An 11,268-nucleotide genomic window follows, 5' to 3' on the forward strand; every position below is an offset into this window, starting at 1 on the left:
TGGAAATTAAGTATATTGCAAAGTTGTACTGAGATAGAATAAACTATTTATTTAAGAAAGGACTTGTATCGCTAAAGTTTCATCCGAAATAAATCATACGGGAAATTAACAAACGAACACAGACGTAACAATGTAAATATTAGCAGTCTTACGAAACCCTCTGTTTCCATAGCATTTGTCCTAGTCATTATATAATTTTGTTATTTTACCCGCAAACCTAATTTATCATAAATGCAAGTTGTCTATACCCCCCCCCCCACCACGAAAAAAATAGAGCGAAGAAGTTTGGCACATTAACCTTATTTATTTGGCAAAATACTTTATTTACTGTTCGTCACTTGAAGTATGAATATGTTTATTGTGGCCTTAGATTATCTTATGGTTGAGCTTGAATACTAAGTGGCAAAAGTTTTTCTAACAGCAGAAAAACAAAACAAAAAAACATGTTTCACTAAAACACAAGTCAAATACCAAAATAACAGTACAGAACTGTTGCTAGCCCTAACTAGGTATTTCAGGGGTTAACGTTTCAATTTATACGCCTGGAAAATATAATTACTTACCATACGTATTTAATATTAAATATTGTTATTAGTGTTGATTTAAAAAGTACAAGTTTCATATTAAATGGAACATTAGTTTTTTATTATAGTTAACCAATATAAGTGTTTAACCATTTTGTATTATTAGTAGTGAAACTTTGTGTAAATCTAGATACCTGTTATAATTCAAGTTTTAAAGTATCCTTATGTTCTACAACTATGTGCACAAGCTTAGACAACTTACAAACCCCGAAACCTGCCAACCCTCGAGTTCATCATCAGTTCTGGGACGACCTACTTTAACAGATTGGGAGTCTTTGCTTATGCAAATATCTACATACCATATAAGCAACGAAACAGTAGAGGAGAGAAAAATTAGTTAACTTAATGATTCTTTGATGGAAAAACTAAATCTTTTATTGTTCATATGTTTCCTTCTTGACTTGTACATTTTCATATGATTTATTTCATACATTTTTCTTAAAAAGGTTACTGATGAATACAACTCAAAACTAACTTACAAACAAACAAAAAAATGTGACATACTGAAACAATTGCTAACTGCTGTCCCTCTCCCTTACAGGTATTGAATTTTACCTTTTAATCTGTATAAAACTTAAAACGCTCAACAACGAAAAATACATCACCCAAACATAACCAACAGCTTATAATAGTTTAAAAGAATCGAGTCCTTTAATTTTGATTTAATGAGTTAAAAACAAAGAACCAAAGTTATCCAGTGAAGCTACTAGATATTGCAACAACGTCTTTCATTTCATAACCAGTACTTTGAAAACAACAACTTAAGCGGCTAAGTTCGGCCCAGAGGTATGCGGAAATACTTCATCAATGTAGATTTCAAAATTTTCGGTCTCCCCTAAACTCTCGCTCCTAGAAAGTGTACGTGAACTGGGACCCTTAAAAGGCGTATTCATATCGACCTTTGGTAAGAAATATAGTACTTGTAAAAAAATAAAACAAAGATTAATACTGATATTACTATTATTTGCATAACATTGACGTATTTTTGCAAAGTCATTTGGTTAAACTTCGTCAGTTTTACTTTACTTGTCTGTTAAAGACAGTTGTGAATATTCACAATTGTTGCTAATGTAAGAAAGTGCAAACGTTTTCTTTCACCTTTAGAATTGAATTTAGACAAAACATCCTGTGTTTATTGCCAGTTTATTTGCCTTTCGTTTTTGACAATAGTATGTATGCGCAGTCACTAGATGGCTCAAAGTTCATAGAACGTGACATAGGATTCTTGTTCGACAAAAGTTCAGTATGATTAAAACAACAAAATGGATGCTGGGAATAGTGAGTAGTTTGAACTGTGAGTGCATGGTTCGTTTTTCACGATTCTGCATACTAAATCGGAGACTTAAACAGTGAGACTACAGTTGCAAGGATGGGCGTATTTAGGGTGTTCATGCGTTTTCTTCACAAACTCTGATTCCTTCACATATGTAAAGAGTTGCACCCGATAATCCACTGCACGTTGCCGCGGAACTGTAATTCTGTCGTGATCTACTTGTTTGTCTTCGGAATGCCATACAGATAGCCTTTGTGGGTACTGAAGAATTCGTTTCAATAGCTGCAGGGGGAAACAAAAAGATGTCAAGGTTAGCAGAGCGTTAGAACTATGCATACAAAAACACGTTCACTCTCACAGAGACGGTAACGTCTAATCTTGCTCAAGTTCGTTTTATATATCCAGATATTTAATACTAACAAAGATCAATACTGCCTTGAAAATACGAACATCTTGAGTGTTACTGTTACAACTTACAGTGTTAGAAGGTAAGTTTACTCGTAATCTTAGGGTTATTGTTTCTTCTTCGTTGAAAAGGTAATATTGTGATGTTTTGGTTGAGTAGAAAAGACAGCAACTCTCGAAATCGAAGTATATGTAATAATAGAAAACCAGGTTAAGTAGTTAGCACGTATATATTTCATCACACTCATTAAACATAATCCTCTATTCTCCTGAAGAAGAATAGTCAACTATTTGAAAGTGCTCGAGTTTTGGCTCTCGTTTTGAAAATAAAAATAGAAAAGTTAGCTGTTACTGTTAGCGAGTATCACTAGCATTTTAGTGTGTGTGTGTGTGTGTGTGTAACGATAGCCTGTAGATTAAATTGCCAGGTAAGTTTCAATAATATTAATAAACGTCTGTATCTATGTCTTGTATTAAGCTGATCTACAGTAATTTTTCATTAGGTATGTAAATATTAAAAAGTATTGTGATAAATAAAAAGTTTTTCGGATGTTGGAGCAAATGTACAGAAGGGCTATCTGCGCATAGTTGTATCTAAAGCCAAGTAAAAATACATGTTTAGCGTCCCCTCCCGCTTTCCTTTTTTTTGCAGCCGCCGCCCACTATATTTTTGGCGATTTTTTTTCTTTTTTTTTAGTTTTTTCGATCATACAAAGAAACGAAGACTTCTGAATAAAAAAATCAGATGAACGCAGTTGATTCATTTTGCCCTTTTTCTTTATTTGTCATCAATTCTTTTATCGTTTTGATGAAAAAATGAAAACAAAGAAGACTTCTGTTTGACATGGAGCCTTTGAAAACAAGCAACAATCATAAAATGAAAAAAAAAGTGCATATGTTCTTTAAAAGAGGTCATTTAAAAAAGACCCCCCTTCTTTTTTTCGAAAACTCCGGACGCTAAACATGATTTGTATTTTACTTGGCCTAATACTGAATGATACTGATAGTGATAAACTTAAGCAGTAATGCGCAAACTTCTTCTTGCCCCCCTCTAAGCCTGCATTTTGGTGCTCCCCGCATCACGTATAGCGTATTTGTGTATGTATACTGTACATGTCATTTTCCCATGTTAATTGTTGTTACTATATTGCTTACTAATAATGTGATTTGTACAGTAGTTTTTAAAACTTGTTTATTTTCAAATTTATACTTTTAGATATAATTTATATGCTCGTAGCCATAATTTCGTGGTAACGTAAGCTTACATGGCTGAAATCCATGGTTCGATTCCCCGCTGTGGATATAGCGCAGAATGCCGTGTGTACTTTTGTGCTAAAATAATAACAATAACAAAAAAAATTACCTTAGAATTACCGATGGGGTTTGGAAACCCATAGGCTTTTCGAATATATTTTTCTAAACTATGTAACAACTGTTGGTTACTGGGTCTAATAACTTATTGGTTATAAAGGAAAACAAACAAACAAATATATTACAATTGACCCTACTAATTACTGTTGTACTTTCACAAAAATTAAAGGATAATGAGGATTTGATTTTTTTTCTTAATTTGAAGAAAAACACAGGGTGACGTTCAATATTGACGAAACTTGTTTATTTCAAATATCACAGGTAAACAATAACAAGCAAGTCGAAAAGTTCATTTATAAATGAAAAATAAAGCAAAATTAATAAAAAAATACCAATATTTGGCTGCACAAATATTAAAGAAAAAATTGTTTTTTGTGTTGAACAAACTTTAACTCATAATGGCTGGAGACGGCTTGAATGGGTAATGAAGAAAACTTTAATATAAGTTTAACATATCAGGTACCTGATGATGACAAAACCTTGTCGAAACGTTGTACATTTGCTGTTATGTTAAACATATTAAAGTTTTTCTTCATTACCCATTCAAGCCGTCTCCAGCCATTATTAGTCTCAAAGTGGGTTCCTCATCATCGAATTTGAAAATTTTAACTCGGTCCTTAGCAGCTATTAGGTCTTCATCTATTGTTTATAGCCTCTCTACACCTGCTTCCCATACTGTTGAAGACATTTTGTATGACTTGCTGGGGTAGCATAGTCCACTTTTCTATGAGGGCATCTCTGACCTCCGAACAGTCATAGAAGTAGGTTGTTTGTCTCTAATTGCTCTCCCTAGCAAGTCCTACACGTTCCCCAATCGGATTTAGGTACGGTGATTTAGGCCAGTCTAGTAACTTTTTTTTATTCTGAAAAATTGCCGTGTGATCCTGGCGGTGGGAGGACGGAGTTTTTTCCTGCTGATACACGAACTCATCTCCAACAGTACCAACAAAAGAAGGAACAATGGTTAGCAAGATCTTATTCACGTAACATCTTGTTGTCAAGGGTCCTTCATCCACTACATAGAGCTTTGTATGCAGATGCAATCCCAGACCATGATTGAATCATCCCCAAAGATATAACGGTGGACATTGTTACAAACCACATATCGCCCTCACGTCTCCAGAACCTCGCATATCGATCACTTGAAGATACACAGAACCTACTCTCATCTATAAACTGTACAGGGATCAGTTGCTGAAAAATCCAGGTGGCATGTTCCTGAGCAAATGCCAGCTGGGCTGTGTGGTATCTTGGGGTTAGTACAGGGTATTTAACTGTTATCCTGGATCTGAACCCAGCCTCGTGAAGCCTGTTCCTGACTGTTGAGCACGATGCACGCATTCCAGTGGTTTGCTGAAGCTCGTTCCTAAGGCCCTTACGCTCTGCTGGTGCAGTTTCCAAGGGCTTAATTCCGTAGATATCGGTCGTCTACTGTACCTGTAGCCCCTTTACGATCCTGGCCTGGGCTCCTGGTGTATTCTTTTCGGGCCTGGTATCTGCACCACCACAATTTACTGACCACATATTGTGACACCCAACATGACCTGTTCCACCTCAGTCCGGGCTGCAGCCCTCTTGTAGCAGTGTCACGGCTATGCAAACTTAAATTTGAGTTAAATGGTTTCTAACAACTTGCACACTCTTTGCAAAAGTCAATACCAACATAAATATTAATAAACCCAGCATTATCTCAACAGTGAACATCTTTACTAATCAGTCAAAACTAGCCGTTTGCTTTGCAGAATTTGAGTCATTTATCATAAAGGCCAAACTAAGGAATCATTGGTGCAAAAACTGGCAAACCCTAGGTAGTAACCGTCTACAATAAGCATGCTAAGTTTAAAAAAAACAAAAACTTAATAACCTAAAAATATAAAAATTTATACAAACCTCATTATCCTTTAATTTTTGTGAGTAGTTTATTTTACACAGACGACTCCATAAAATGTTTTTGATCATTCCTGGGATTTACACCGAGTTTGATATGTCAATATCACATGTATATGTGTGTGTATATATCCAATGTTTTAAAATCTTAAATCTTTGTATTATTGGGAGGAGGGGGAGATAAGCGTTTATATGTTCAGCAGTGTAAAATTATGCAACCAAATTATAGGACTTGCATGGTTATTAATTAAACAGTATTTTGTATACATCTTAGGTAACGCCATGCGGTAGTTGAAAAAAAAAACCATGTCACAGAGATGCCGAGCGTTTAAAGGTGAGTTTGTTTTTCAATTAAAGTTCGAAGTTCGCATAATTAAGATAATGGTGCATTTTGTTTATACGTCTTCAAAGCTAGTTGTGCTTTACTGGTAGCTTGCACGTTATATTGAGGTCGTTTGGGATTTTTGTTAGCCACCTGTTGGAGGAAACTAATATTTTTTATTCTTGCATATTTTGAAAGATTACTAATACGCCTTGGATGAGTACAAGCACATGTGTGCGCATACTTGTTAGTAAAGTGCATCAAATTTTTAAAGCCAGTAAAACAGAAGTACTGATGAGTCTTGTTTGATAACATTTAAAATTACTATCTTATCTGTATTTTATCGCATTCTTTATTTCGATTCATTCAATTTTTGTTCAGTTTTACAGTTTTTGTTGTTCAGTTTTACATAATCGCTTTCAATTTCAAGTGTAAAGTGATATTTTTCCTTAAAATGTAACCACCGGAAAAGTACGAGTATGGTTAATTTTTTTTAATTCAAAATGTTTTACCTTAAATACTGAGGAGACGAGTCATTACAAATATTAGTGATAATAGAAAAGAAGTATTAATCTAAATAAATCACTTCGGCTAAATTTAATCAGCCAAGGAAATGGTTAACGCGTATAATTTGTATTTTGTCACCAGAGGGCACCAACGAAAATACCTTATGGATCTGTTTATTTGTTGACAGATTCAGTGAATTGTAATGGAAATTCACATTTTAAGTTAGAAATGCAAAACGCTAAGGCATTGTTTTTTGTTTACAAATAGATAGTGTTTTGGTTTTCACTCTGCGTGACACAGAAATAGATAAAAATAGATTATCGTCTGACCGCTTTGTTCATTTCATTTAACTCGGATTCGTTGTACCGACTTGAATACAACAATGCGCCAAACTGTGGAAATAATAGTGCTCAAGTTCACACGAGAACGTATACGCAGCGTAAGAAATTAACATTATTTTTTTAATTTTCCACAACTGTAATGAACGGTTCTCTTGTCATTTAACGCTAGAGCCCGAACCTTGGGATTATTATATCGTGTATCAACTGTTAATTGCCACGATTCTCAGTCCTTGTTGTTGTCGTTTTACTAATTAAAAAATGTTTTACTTTATTAGAACTGTATCAATTCCAAACAAATTATGTATGCAGTTTTATTTGTTATTTTGTAAAGTAAACTTAGATAAGCTCATGTTTCTAGTATATATATATATATATATAAACACGTACACTTGTTCGGTTTGTTGTGATTCTGGTAAAATGATTTTCGATGTATATAAATATCAGTTTTTGTAAGAAGTACCACATGATACAAAATATCACAAGGTTACTATATACAGTACCTGCTAGTTCCCAAGGTTGGGCGTACTTACGCTTTTGTAATATTAACAAATTTTTACAACAGAAGAAACTAGCAGTAATAATAAGTAAAACAAAATGTCTGTCATAGTATTTCAAGATGGTTGTGATCTTACCGTTATCATTTCAAGTAATCTTTAAGAATAGACTTAAAATATATTTGCAGGAAGATGCGGCATTGTGATACTCCTGATCGCTTTGGCCATCTGGGGTCATCAAACAGAAGCTGACAAGGTAATCTATCGTTCTGTGTATTAATAAATGGTCCCCTCACCGTTTTACGTATGGCAAGTTTGAGATAATGGAAACGTTAGTTTTCAGTTGTCATGGTAGAGTTCCACTTTGCATTGTTACTAGCCGAAAGTGAAATGTTGATATGTTATTAAACTGTGCATTTCTTTTGTATTCCTTTAATTGTTTTTAGCACGATGAAACACTGTAACTTGGATAAATAATTACAAAATCTTTCAAAAAGGTCTAGGTTTGTTTGTTTTTTCTTTTCACTTACAAACTACTCGGTTACTTAGAAATTTTATAAAATATTCTGAGTTATTATGATAAATTATAGAACTTCTATGTGGTGGATAGATGTCAAGAATAGTAACATTTCGTGCACAGGTATTTGTTTGTTTGTAATTAAGCACAAAGCTACACAATGGGCTATCTGTGCTCTGCCCACCACGGGTATCGAAACTCGGTTTCTAGCGTATTCCGCGGACATACCGCTGTGCCATTGGGGGGCTCATGCACGAGTAAAACATAAGACCAGACTTTTAAAAATTTGAAGCTAAGTAAGAGCAGTACAGATTACAATCAGATTCAGGTGTGAAACTTTGAGAATAAAAATATATATAACTGAACTGAAAAAGAGAATTACCTTAAAATTGGTTTTGCCTGAGTTAAATGGTTTGGTTATTGTAGCAGTAAATCAAAACACGGTAGTGTGTCGTGCGGCCAAAACCATCTGCAGTACACATTGTGTGTTATTAACAAGTGATAGTTTAGTAATTTACCACTTTCTGTAGCTCGGACTGTGGTAATCCAAACTATCACATATTTTCAGTGGATGTGCTCCACTGGAGTGTTACTTTACGTACCAAATTTCAAGGCAATCTATAAAGAAATACAGGAGATATAAAATCTCCAATTGTGGTTGAGTTTCTTCTTCTTTTTTTTTTCTTCGCGCCGAAAGTGCGGAAACTTTAATTGATATATAAACATACTTAACTTTCATGGATTTTTTTTTCTAATTTAATACACTGATAGATCTATACAATCTATAGTTTTGTCAGATTTGGTCTAAATATAAGCTACATATGCAAAATTATTTTTTAAAAAACGCTCAATTTTGACCAAACTTTTTTGCGCAAGCCTACGCAATAAGTCACGTGAGCTATCGGTCAGAAATTTTTACTATGGCTACAGCTAAGAGTAAAGGTGGGCCTTTTTTTTTGTCATTCGGATTAAAGACGGATGATTCAGAGCAGCGAAACCATAGGGTTAAAGCACGTGGAGATATATGTGTTGGTTAGGCCAAACAAACTAGATTAGCAGTTTCCAGCTCAAAAGAATCATACGGGTGGACGGGTTATTATTTATTGCCAACTTATAATAAGCACAAATTTGCTAGATATTATGAAATTCTCCTAATTAAAGAGCGTTTAGTGTCACGTGATATTAGCTTAAGCACTTAGCGTAAAATAATGATGCTTGATACGGCTGTACCGGGTTATGTGGGTGATAACAAGAAACTGTTAATCTAGTTTCCATAGCGTTACTATAAAGGAAGCTATTAACACCGTTTTAGAGAGGAAAACTACCAACATAGATTTTAAAGAATCTGATTGGTTCTGTAAAGTAAAGGTCTGTTCCGAATAACAGGGTTGGGATCCTGAAGCTAATGTGGGTTACTATCAAGTGTTACTTTATTACTTGCTGTGATTTGTTAGTGTATATTCACAAAAAGGTCATAATATCTAATTAAAAATTCGTTGGGTGTGAAAAAAGGTGCAGTTAAACAAGGATTGAGAGAGTAACTTGTTTTACCCACCATCATACCATCAGTTGAACAAAAAACGCGGCCTGGCAAACTAATGAATGAATATTTGTTGTAAAATTCTTATCAATGCTATAAGTATAACTACCAGTTTGGCAGCCAGTTTTGATTTCATTCCTTTAAGTCGCATGTTCAATCCTTTTTTGGCCACACCTTTTTTTTTCACACCTAAGGTGTTTTTAATCATTTCTAACCGAACTTATTGTTCTATAGATGAAGTAGTAAAGTGTAACTGAACTGTGAGTGAAAGTGCAGAAAAACAAAGCTTGTACTCTTTGAGAAAAAAGGACCAAGATATCTAATAAATGAGTGCTTAATTAATTATTTCCTCTGTAATAGTAACATTAGTTTGTACCAGTTTTTATGGTTATGCGAGTTAGTATTGCCACGTGGACTGCTAGAAATACGGAACATTTTTTGTGGATGTTTTGATTATTTTCACTTTTCAGCAGTTTAGATAGGTAGAAAACAAAGTATACAATGGTGTACTTTAGGCCAAATAAGGATCCGTTCTTGTACCAAATGGAATGCTGCATTTTACGACTTGAATAAGGAAAGGTTCTGTAAAATACGAAACGAGTAGCATCTTAACGTCAATGTCAAAAGAAAAATAATAAATACACATTTCTCTGTTTACTTTGAAAGGTTTCATGTTTTCATACATTTATAACTTGGATTTCCTTGTTTCCTGATTCAAATACATCACTACAGCATTTAAATGTGTTTTTTAGTCTGCTAGATAAGACTGCATTTAGAAAAAGATTGGTCTCACTTAATACAGCCTGAAAAACTTTTAAAACAATTTCCTTCGATAAAAATTGTGTCGGTTTATATTTAACTCGGAACTGATTGTTTTTTTTTTTGTATTTGAAAAGCCGTAGTTGTCACGTTTCAGTATTAAAGATTTCATATTTTTAAACACTGTCTGTATCACTGTCATAGCCGTACTTTGTCGAATGTTATGATGCCATGAAAGTAAGTACTCATGTTTAATATGTCACAACAAAAATTGTGAGTTGTAGTTATTAAAAATATTTATCTAACAAAACTTACATAAAGCAGTCAACAGTATGGTTATCATAAAAAAGGGTAATGATAATAAAGAATAGTGTAGCGCACTGAACGAGATTTTTTTATGAGTCGTAAATCCACAATTTGCGGGTGCGGAACAAAAAGAGGTTAATCAAATATATTCTTTATTGGTGTAGTGGGAGCACGAGGTGGAAAGAACAGGTGAGATATTACACTTAAACATTGTAATAACTCAAAATATTTCACTGATAAACAGACATGCTAAATATACACACACACTTCATTAACGCTGTGTAGACGTATAAAAACAAAAGTAGTGCTATCTGTATGAAGGTACTTCAGGAAGTAAATATTTTCCATTAATGGACGCACACACAATGAACAGCATAAGTAAACTATTGTACGGGACGCACACGTAATGAACAGCATAAGTAAACTATTGTACGGACGCACACGTAATGAACAGCATAAAAACTATTGTACGGGACGCGCGCAATGAGCGGAATATATTAGGTCGTCAAGAAATTAATGTTGCTTTTTTTTAGATGAAAAAACCCGAAAAATTTATATATCATAACCAATCATTTATTATATGAAATAGCCTCCCTTCTTATCGATGATGCTTTTCCATCTTACAATCAGGTTGTTATTACGCTGATTAAAGAAATCACTTGGCTTTGAAGCAAAAAACTTGAATACCTTCCATATTAGCATACGTTTTCCCATTAAGATGGTGTTGCAGCGAAAAAAAAAGATGGTAATCTGATGGTGCCATATCTAGAGAATATGGCGGTTGGGGGGAAAACTTCCCAACCTAACTCTGTAATCTTGAGTTGCGTCAAACGTGCCACATGTGGACATGCATTGTCGTGGAGAAGAAAAACACATTTCCGATTGACGAGTGAAGGGCGTTTCTGGTGAAGGGCTTGATTTAAACGTTCTAGTTGCTGACTATAGATTTCTGCATTGACAGT

The 11,268-nt window shown here is 34.3% G+C and overlaps 1 long non-coding RNA gene across 1 annotated transcript; it reads left to right on the forward strand.

The window, feature by feature from the left end:
* The first annotated feature begins 1,843 nt into the window (after nt 1-1,843).
* Nucleotides 1,844-7,440, forward strand: LOC111088423. The gene is made up of 3 exons (XR_002612945.1): nt 1,844-2,345; nt 5,795-5,854; nt 7,373-7,440. It is a non-coding gene; the product is annotated as an uncharacterized LOC111088423 (long non-coding RNA).
* The last annotated feature ends 3,828 nt before the right edge of the window (nt 7,441-11,268 follow it).

This window comes from Limulus polyphemus, unplaced genomic scaffold (genome assembly GCF_000517525.1).
Source record: "Limulus polyphemus unplaced genomic scaffold, Limulus_polyphemus-2.1.2 Scaffold3728, whole genome shotgun sequence".
Taxonomy (NCBI): Eukaryota; Metazoa; Arthropoda; class Merostomata; order Xiphosura; family Limulidae; genus Limulus; species Limulus polyphemus.